This window comes from Nomascus leucogenys, chromosome 5, assembly GCF_006542625.1.
Source record: "Nomascus leucogenys isolate Asia chromosome 5, Asia_NLE_v1, whole genome shotgun sequence".
In the NCBI taxonomy this organism is placed as follows: domain Eukaryota; kingdom Metazoa; phylum Chordata; class Mammalia; order Primates; family Hylobatidae; genus Nomascus; species Nomascus leucogenys.
The window spans coordinates 65,011,407-65,022,376 of NC_044385.1; positions in this window are offsets into that span (position 1 = coordinate 65,011,407).

The window sequence follows — 10,970 nt, forward strand, 5'->3', positions numbered from 1 at the left end:
TTAAGCATCATAAGTGAAGGAGAAACAAGATCCCTTTCAGACAAGCAAATGCTGAGGGAATTCATTATCACCAGATCTACCTTACAAGAGCTCCTGGAGGAAGCACTAAATATGGAAAGAAAAGACCATCACCAGCCACTACAAAAACGCACTGAAGTACACAGACCAGTGATGCTAAAAACCAACCACATACACAAGTCTGCAAAATAACCAGCTGACAGCATGACGACAGGATCAAATCCACACATACCATTACTAACCTTAAATGGAAATGGGCTAAATGCTCCAGTTGAAAGACACGGGGGGGGGGGGGGGGGCAAGCTGCATAAAGAACCAAGACCCACTGGAGTATGCCATCTTCAAGAAACCCATCCCACATGCAGTGCCATACATGGGCTCAAAATAAAGGAATGGAGAAAAATATTTCAAGGAAATGGAAAACAGAAAAAAGCAGGTGTTGCACTCCTAGTTTCTGACAAACAGACTACACCAATAAAGATAAAAAAAAAAAAGACAGAGGGCCAGGCGCGGTGGCTCACGCCTGTAATCCCAGCACTTTTGGAGGCCGAGACGGGTGGATCACAAGATCAGGAGATCTAGACCATCCTGGCTAACACGGTGAAACGCCGTCTCTACTACAAAAAATTAGCCAGGTGTGGTGGCAGGCACCTGTAGTCCCAGCTACTCGGGAGGCTGAGGCAGGAGAATGGCATGAACCCAGGAGATGGAGCTTGCAGTGAGCCAAGATCACACCATTGCACTGCAGCCTGGGTGAGACAGTGAGAATCCGTCTCAAAAAAAAAAAAAGAAAAAAAAAGCAATACAGAGAAGGAGATTACAAAGGTGGTCCTGACTTTTGATAAATCTCATTATTGCTTGATACCAACCTGGGCTATCTTTATTGCCCAAGCCAATAGGATAATGTGCTGAGGTTAGGGAGCTTCTCCCCTGCAGAGAATCCCTGATCTCCCAAAATTTGATTGAGATGTAAGGTTGATTTTGCTATACAACTCCTTTTCTGAAGTTTTACTTATTTCCAACAAGGAAGGCAAGTTTTCCTGCTTCCATGACGATGGAGAGCAGGCACCTCCTTTCCTGAGTTTCAGCTTGCTTCTGACAGGAAAGGTGAGTGTAAGTTTTTTCCAGCTTCTAAGATGGCAGAGAACACTCACCAGCCTGAGCCTTGTTTCCAGGTAAGTAGCTGAATTAGAGTTTTGTCTTAAAATTTTTCCTTAATGACTAAAATTTTTTTTTTATTATACTTTAGGTTTTAGGGTACATGTGCACAATGTGCAGGTTTGTTACATATGTATCCATGTGCCATGTTGATTTCCTGCACCCATTAACTCGTCATTTAGCATTAGGTATATCTCCTAATGCTGTCCCTCCCTCCTCCCCTCACCCCACAACAGTCCCCGGAATGTGATGTTCCCCTTCCTGTGTCCATGAGTTCTCATTGTTCAATTCCCACCTATGAGTGAGAACATGCGGTGTTTGGTTTTTTGACCTTGCGATAGTTTACTGAGAATGATGTTTTCCAGTTTCATCCATGTCCCTACAAAGGACACGAACTCATCATTTTTTATGGCTGCATAGTATTCCATGGTGTATATGTGCCACATTTTCTTAATCCAGTCTATCGTTGTTGGACATTTGGATTGGTTCCAACTCTTTGCTATTGTGAATAGTGCCACAATAAACATACGTGTGCATGTGTCTTTATAGCAGCATGATTTATAGTCCTTTGGGTATATACCCAGTAATGGGATGGCTGGGTCAAATGGTATTTCTAGTTCTAGATCCCTGAGGAATTGCCACACTGACTTCCACAATGGCTGAACTAGTTTACAGTCCCACCAACAGTGTAAAAGTGTTCCTATTTCTCCACATCCTCTCCAGCACCTGTTGTTTCCTGCTTTTTTAATGATGGCCATTCTAACTGGTGTGAGATGGTATCTCATTGTGGTTTTGATTTGCATTTCTCTGATGGCCAGTGATGATGAGCATTTCTTCATGTGTTTTTTGGCTGCATAAATGTCTTCTTTTGAGAAGTGTCTGTTCATGTCCTTTGCCCACTTTTTGATGGGGTTATTTGTTTTTTTCTTGTAAATTTGTTTGAGTTCATTGTAGATTCTGGATATTAGCCCTTTGTCAGATGAGTAGGTTGCAAAAATTTTCTCCCATTCTGTAGGTTGCCTGTTCACTCTGATGGTAGTTTCTTTTGCTGCGCAGAAGCTCTTTAGTTTAATTAGATCCCATTTGTCAATTTTGGCTTTTGTTGCCATTGCTTTTTGTGTTTTAGACATGAAGTCCTTGCCCACGCCTATGTCCTGAATGGTATTGCCTAGGTTTTCTTGTAGGATTTTAGCTGAAACTGGATCCCTTCCTTACACCTTATACAAAAATTAATTCAAGATGGATTAAAGACTTAAATGTTAGACCTAAAACCATTAAAGTCCTACAAGAAAACCTTAATGACTAAAATTTAAGATTACTCACCAGCTGCTTTTAATTTCTCCTTACCATTAGAACACTCAGTAATCATATGAATTGTGCATTTGTTTGTCTTGCTTAACTCTTTTTGTTTGTTTATGTTTGGGGTTTTGTTGTTACTGTTTCATTTTTCTCCCATCTCTTCCTGACTTGGTCAAATCCAAAGAATGCTCCAAATTGTGGGGAACAAGGCCTCTGAATTGGCTAAAACTCATGTGGCTGCAAAAACAAAACAAAACGAAACAAAAAATTCCAGTTAGCAGAAATGATTTTTTTAACTTTTTTTTCTTTACATAAGTTGTCGCATCTTTTGCTAGCCAAGGCCAAATTGAAGGAGTAGTGGTGGCGACCCAGTGTTAAGATTCTGCCCTGTTCACTACAGAAACCTGAATTTGGTTCCTAAGTCTAGTTCTTTCTGTTTGATATTTGTGTTACTGTTAAAATATCAGCAGTTTGTCCCAGCTATGATGTGGTAGTAATATTCAAAAGGATTTTCTTTACAAGTTCTATGATTAAAAGCTTAATTAAAAACAAATTTCTTTTTTTTTAAATTATACTTTAAGTTCTGGGGTACATGTGCAGAACATGCATGTTTGTTACATATGTATACACATGCCATGGTGGCTTGCTGCATCTACCAACCCGTGATCTAATGCCATCCCTTTTCTAGCCCCCCACCCTGACAGGCCCCTGTGTGTGATGATTCCCTTCCTGTGTCCGTGTGTTCTCATTGTTCAGCTCCCACTTATGAGTGAGAACATGTGGTGTTTGGTTTTCTGTTCTTGTGTTAGTTTGCTGAGAATGATGGTTTCCAGCTTCATCCATGTCCCTGCAAAGGATATGAACGCATCCTTTTTTATGACTGCATAGTATTCCATGGTGTATATATGCCACATTTTCTTTATCCAGTCTATCATTGGTTGGCATTTGGGTTGGTTCCAAGTCTTTGCTGTTGTGAACACAGCTGCAATAAACATACGTGTGCATGTGTCTTTATATTAGAATGATTTATATTTTTTTGAGTATATACACTGTCATGGGATTGCTGGGTCAAATGGTATTTCTAGTTGTAGATCCTTGAGGAATCATCACACTGTCTTCCATGATGGTTGAACTGATTTATACTCCCACCAACTGTGTAAAAGTTTCCTATTTCTCCACATCCTCTCCAGCATCTGTTGTTTCCTGATTTTTTAATGATGGCCATTCTAAGTGGCGTAAGATTGTATCTCATTGTGATTTTGAATTCCATTTCGCTAATGACCAGTGTTTTGCTTCATATGTTCGTTGGCTGCATAAATGTCTCCTTTGGGAAGTTTCTGTTCATATCTTTTGCCCACTTTTTGATGGGGTTGTTTGTTTTTTTCTTGTAAATTTGTTTAAGTTTTTATAGATCCTGCATATTAGCCCTTTGTCAGATGGATAGACTGCAACAATTTTCTCCCATTCTCAGGGTTGCCTGTTCACTCTGATGATAGTTTCTTTTGCTCTGCAGACACTCTTTAGTTTAATTAGATCCCATTTGTCAATTTTGGCTTTTGTTGCCATTGCTTTTGGTGTTCTAGTGATGAAGTCTTTGCCCATGCCTATGTCCTGAATGGTATTGCCTAATACAATGACATTTCTGTGCCTGAATGCCATATCTCCCAAAGTAATTTATAGAATCAGTGCTATCTCCATTAAGCTACCATTGACTTTCTTCCCACAATTAGAAACACTACTTTAAATTTCATATGGAACCAAAAAAGAGCTCACATAGCCAAGACAATACTAAGCAAAAAGAACAAAGCTGGAGGCATCACAGTACCTAACTTCAAACTATTCTACAAAGCTACAGTAACCAAAACAGCATGGTACTGGTACCAAACCAGATATATAGACAAATGGAACAGAACAGAGGCCTCAGAAATGACACCACACATCTAAAACCATCTGATCTTTGACAAACCTGACAACAACAAGCAATGGGGAAAGGATTCCTTATTCAACAAATGGTGTTGGGAAAACTGGCTAGCCATATTCAGAAAACTGAAACTGGGCCACTTCCTTACACTTTATACCAAAATTAACTTAAGATGGATTGAAGAGTTAAACTTAAGACCTAAAACCATAAAAAACCTAGAAGAAAACCTAGGCCACCAACCTCAGGGGAAATGTACTTGTAGTGAAATGCATGTACAAACACACATTCCCTGCTTCCTTAAGTGGGTGAGGTTGGTGGCTGGTCCACCTGCTCCAGGCTGATCCTTGCAGACGTGGCTCATTGCTCTTTGAGCCAGCTTGGCCTTGCCCGACATGCACAAGCCTCAGTGCAACAACTGTGCTACAAATGGAGCCACACAGGAAATGACCAGCAGGCTCAGAAGCAGGGTGTGTGCTGCCTTTGGGGCTCCAGTCCATGCCTCAGGGCTCATATGGCACTGTGGGCTTCTTGGTTGCCAAGAGGCAGACCACAGGCCATCTTGACAAGGACTTTATGTTCAAGTGCAGAAAGCAGCCAGGATTACAACCTAGGGGACTTGGCCTTCTGTGACCCTGGCCAGACTTAGAATTTGGCCCCAGGCATGACAAGCTCACTTGGAGCAGCATGTCAGTACCTGGGGCCTGTGCATGCCAGGCAAAGCCAAGATGGCTCAAGGAGCAACCAGCCACCTCTGCAAGGGTGCGCCTAGAGCAGCTGGACCAGCCACCAATCTCACCCACTCAACGAAGCCGGGATGGCCAGGTTCCCACAGCCTGAGTTGCTGCCACCTGATGGCTGATGGAGCAGAGGGCTGAGGAAAAGCAGATGGCACTGTGGCCCTACCTTTAGGGTAGAAGAACTGATGTACCATGTCCAGCAACGAGTGATGTTGGTGGCTGGTCCACCTGCTCCTGGCACACCCTTGCAGAGGTGGCTGGTTGCTCTTTGAGCCAGCTTGGCCTTGCCCAGCATGCACAAGTATCAGTGCAACAACTGTGCTACAAATGGAACCACACAGAGGACATTAGAGGCAGGCTCAGAAGCAGGGTGTGTGTTGCTTTTGGGGCTCCAGTCCATGCCTCAGGGCTCATGTGGCACTGTGGGCTTCTTGGTTGCAAAGAGGCAGACCACAGGCCATCTTGAGGGGGACTTTATGTTCAAGTGCAGAAAGCAGTCAGGATTACCACCCAGGGGACTCTGCCTTCTGTGGCCCTGACCGGACATAGAATTTGGCCTAACGCAGGACAAGCTCACTCAGAGCAGCGTGTCAGTAGCTGGAGCCTATGCATGAAAGGCAAAGCCAAGCTGGCTCAAAGAGCAACCAGCCACCTCTGCAAGGGTGTGTCTGTAGCAGGTGGAGCAGTCACCAACCTCACCCACTCAAGGAAGCAGGGATGGCCAGATTCCAACAACCTGAGTGGCTGCCTCCTGATGGCTGATGGGACAGAGGCCTGAGGAAAAGCAGATGGCACTGGGACCCTACCTCTAGGGTAGAAGAACTGATGTACCCTGACCAGCAGCGAGAGATGGTGGCTTGTCCACCTGCTCCTGGCACACCCTTGCAGAGGTGGCTGGTTGCTCTTTGAGCCAGCTTGGCCTTGCCGAGCGTGCACAAGCCTCAGAGCGACAACATTCCTACAAATGAAGCCATATAGAGGAAATGAGCAGTAGGATCAGGAGCAGGGCGTGCGCTGCCTTTGGGGCTCCAGTCCACGCCTCAGGGCTCGTGTGGCACTGCGGGCTTCTTGGTTGCCAAGAGGCCGACCACAGGCCGTCTTGAGGAGGACTTTATATTCAAGTGCAGAAAGCAGTCAGGATTACCACCCAGGGGACTCGGCCTTCTGTGGCCCTGGTGAGACTTAGAATTTGGCCCCAGGCAGGACAAGCTCACTCGGAGCAACGTGTCAGCAGCTGGGGCCTGTGCATGCCAGGCAAGGCCAAGCTGACTCAAAGAGCAAGCAGCCACCTCTGCAAGCATGCTCCTGGTGCAGTTGGACCAGCCTTTAACCTCACCCACTCAAAGAAGCATGGATGGCCAGGTTCCAACAGCCTGAGTGGCTGCCTCCTGATGGCTGATGGAGCAGAGTCCTGAGGAAAAGAAGATGGCACTGCTTTGTAATGCCCTTCTTTGTCTCTTTTGATCTTTTCCATTTAAAGTCTGTTTTATCAGAGACTAGGATTGCAACCCCTGCTTTTTTTTTTTTTTTTTTTTTTGCTTTTCATTTGCTTGGTAAATATTCCTCCATCTCTTTATTTTGAGCTGGTGTGTGTCTTTGCACGTGAGGTGAGTCTCCTGAATACAGCACACCAATGGGTCTCGAGTCTTTTTCCAACTTGCCAGTCTGTGTCTTTAGACTGGGGCATTTAGCCCATTTACATTTAAGGTTAATATTGTTACATGTGAAATTTATCCTGTCGTGATGTTGCTAGCTGTTTATTTTTCCCATTAGTTAATGCAGTTTCTTTATAGTGTCAATGGTCTCTACAATTTGGTATGTTTTTGTAGTGGCTCATACTGTTTGTCCCTTTCCATGTTTAGTGCTTCCTTCAGGAGCTCTTGTAAGGCAAGAATGTGGATTTATTTCTTGTAAGGCAAATATGTGGATTTCTATCGGGGTGCTGTATTCTATGGCCTCTACCCCAAGAGTCATTACTTTTTAAAATGCAATTCAAATTAGCATAAAACATTTACAGCCTAGGGAAAGGCTTATGGTATTAGAATCCTTATTTATAGGTTTATTTTGTGTTTTTTTTGAGATATGGTCTTTGTCTGTCATCCAGGCAGAAGTGCAATGGCTTGGTCATAATTCACTGCAGCCCTGAACTCTGAGTCCAAGCCATCCTTGTGCCTTAGTCTCTCAATCAGTTGGATCTACAAGCGTAAGTCACCATGCTTGGCTAATTTTTAAATTTTTTTTTTTGGTTGAGATTATGTTATCACTATGTTGCTCTGGCTGGTTTCAAATTCCTGGCCTCAAGTAATCTTTCTGCCACAGCCTTCTTTTTTTTTTTTTTTTTTTTTTAATTATACTTTAGGGTTTTAGGGTACATGTGCACAATGTGCAGGTTTGTTACATATGTATCCATGTGCCATGTTGATTTCCTGCACCCATTAACTCATCATTTAGCATTAGGTGTATCTCCTAATGCTGTCCCTCCCCACTCCCCCCACCCCACAACAGTCCCCAGAGTGTGATGTTCCCCTTCCTGTGTCCATGAGTTCTCATTGTTCAATTCCCACCTATGAGAGAGAACATGCGGTGTTTGGTTTTTTGTCCTTGCGATAGTTTACTGAGAATGATGTTTTCCAATTTCATCCATGTCCCTACAAAGGACACGAACTCATCATTTTTTATGGCTGCATAGTATTCCGTGGTGTATATGTGCCACATTTTCTTAATCCAGTCTATCGTTGTTGGACATTTGGGTTGGTTCCAACTCTTTGCTATTGTGAATAGTGCCACAATAAACATACGTGTGCATGTGTCTTTATAGCAGCATGATTTATAGTCCTTTGGGTATAAACCCAGTAATGGGATGGCTGGGTCAAATGGTATTTCTAGTTCGAGATCCCTGAGGAATCACCACACTGACTTCCACAATGGTTGAACTAGTTTACAGTCCCACCAACAGTGTAAAAGTGTTCCTATTTCTCCACATCCTCTCCAGCACCTGTTGTTTCCTGATTTTTTAATGATGGCCATTCTAACTGGTGTGAGATGGTATCTCACTGTGGTTTTGATTTGCATTTCTCTGATGGCCAGTGATGATGAGCATTTCTTCATGTGTTTTCTGGCTGCATAAATGTCTTCTTTTGAGAAGTGTCTGTTCATGTCCTCTGCCCACTTTTTGATGGGGTTGTTTGTTTTTTTCTTGTAAATTTGTTTGAGTTCATTGTAGATTCTGGATATTAGCCCTTTGTCAGATGAGTAGGTTGCAAAAATTTTCTCCCATTCTGTAGGTTGCCTGTTCATTCTGATGATAGTTTCTTTTGCTGTGCAGAAGCTCTTTAGTTTAATGAGATCCCATTTGTCGATTTTGGCTTTTGTTGCCATTGCTTTTGGTGTTTTAGACATGAAGTCCTTGCCCACGCCTATGTCCTGAATGGTATTGCCTAGGTTTTCTTGTAGGATTTTAATGGTTTTAGGTCTAACATTTAAGTCTTTAATCCATCTTGAATTAATTTTTGTATAAGGTGTAAGGAAGGGATCCAGTTGCAGCTTTCTACATATGGCTAGCCAGTTTTCCCAGCACCATTTATTAAATAGGGAATCCTTTCCCCATTGCTTGTTTTTGTCAGGTTTGTCAAAGATCAGATAGTTGTAGCTATGCGGCATCATTTCTGAGGGCTCTGTTCTGTTCCATTGATCTATGTCTCTGTTGTGGTACCAGTACCATGCTGTTTTGGTTACTGTAGCCTTGTAGTATAGTTTAAAGTCAGGTAGCGTGATGCCTCCAGCTTTGTTCTTTTGGCTTAGGATTGACTTGGCGATGCGGGCTCTTTTTTGGTTCCATATGAACTTTAAAGTAGTTTTTTCCAATTCTGTGAAGAAAGTCATTGGTAGCTTAATGGGGATGGCATTGAATCTATAAATTACCTTGGGCAGTATGGCCATTTTCACGATATTGATTCTTCCAACCCATGAGCATGGAATGTTCTTCCATTTGTTTGTATCCTCTTTTATTTCATTGAGCAGTGGTTTGTAGTTCTCCTTGAAGAGGTCCCTCACATCCCTTGTAAGTTGGATTCCTAGGTATTTTGTTCTCTTTGAAGCAATTGTGAATGGGAGTTCACTCATGATTTGGCTCTCTGTTTGTCTGTTATTGGTGTACAAGAATGCTTGTGATTTTTGTACATTAATTTTGTATCCTGAGACTTCGCTGAAGTTGCTAATCAGCTTAAGGAGATTTTGGGCTGAGACAATGGGGTTTTCTAGATATAAAATCATGTCATCTGCAAACAGGGACAATTTGACTTCCTCTTTTCCTAATTGAATACCCTTTATTTCCTTCTCCTGCCTGATTGCTCTGGCCAGAACTTCCAGCACTATGTTGAATAGGAGTGGTGAGAGAGGGCATCCCTGTCTTGTGCCAGTTTTCAGAGGGAATGCTTCCAGTTTTTGCCCATTCAGTATGATATTGGCTGTGGGTTTGTCGTAGATAGCTCTTATTATTTTGAGATACGTCCCATCAATACCTAATTTATTGAGAGTTTTTAGCATGAAGGGTTGTTGAATTTTGTCAAAGGCCTTTTCTGCATCTATTGAGATAATCATGTGGTTTTTGTCTTTGGTTCTGTTTATATGCTGGATTACATTTATTGATTTGCGTATGTGGAACCAGCCTTGCATCCCAGGGATGAAGCCCACTTGATCATGGTGGATAAGCTTTTTGATGTGCTGCTGGATTCGGTTTGCCAGTATTTTATTGAGGATTTTTGCATCAATGTTCATCAAGGATATTGGTCTGAAATTCTCTTTTTTGGTTATGTCTCTGCCAGGTTTTGGTATCAGGACGATGCTGGCTTCATAAAATGTGTTAGGGAGGATTCCCTCTTTTTCTATCGATTGGAATAGTTTCAGAAGGAATGGTACCAGTTCGTCCTTGTACCTCTGGTAGAATTCAGCTGTGAATCCATCAGGTCCTGGACTCTTTTTGGTTGGTAAGCTATTGATTATTGCCACAATTTCAGAACCTGTTATTGGTCTATTCAGAGATTGAACTTCTTCCTGATTTAGTCTTGGGAGGGTGTATTTGTTGAGGAATTTATCCATTTCTTCTAGATTTTCTAGTTTATTTGCATAGAGGTGTTTGTAGTATTCTCTGATGGTAGATTGTATTTCTGTGGGATCGGTGGTGATATCCCCTTTTTCGTTTTTTATTGCATCTATTTGATTCTTCTCTCTTTTCTTCTTTATTAGTCTTGCTAGCGGTCCATCAATTTTGTTGATCTTTTCAAAAAACCAACTCCTGGATTCATTAATTTTTTGAAGGGTTTTTTGTGTCTCTATTTCCTTCAGTTCTTCTCTGATTTTAGTTATTTCTAGCCTTCTGCTAGCTTTTGAATGTGTTTGCTCTTGCTTTTCTAGTTCTTTTAATTGTGATGTTAGGGTGTCAATTTTGGATCTTTCCTGCTTTCTCTTGTGGGCATTTAGTCCTATAAATTTCCCTCTACACACTGCTTTGAACGTGTCCCAGAGATTCTGGTATGTTGTGTCTTTGTTCTCGTTGGTTTCAAAGAACATCTTTATTTCTGCCTTCATTTCGTTATGTACCCAATAGTCATTCAGGAGCAGGTTGTTCAGTTTCCATGTAGTTGAGCGGTTTTGAGTGAGTTTTTTAATCCTGAGTTCTAGTTTGATTGCACTGTGGTCTGAGAGACAGTTTGTTATAATTTCTGTTCTTTTACATTTGCTGAGGAGAGCTTTACTTCCAACTATGTGGTCAATTTTGGAATAGGTGTGGTGTGGTGCTGAAAAAAATGTATATTCTGTTGACTTGGGGTGGAGAGTTC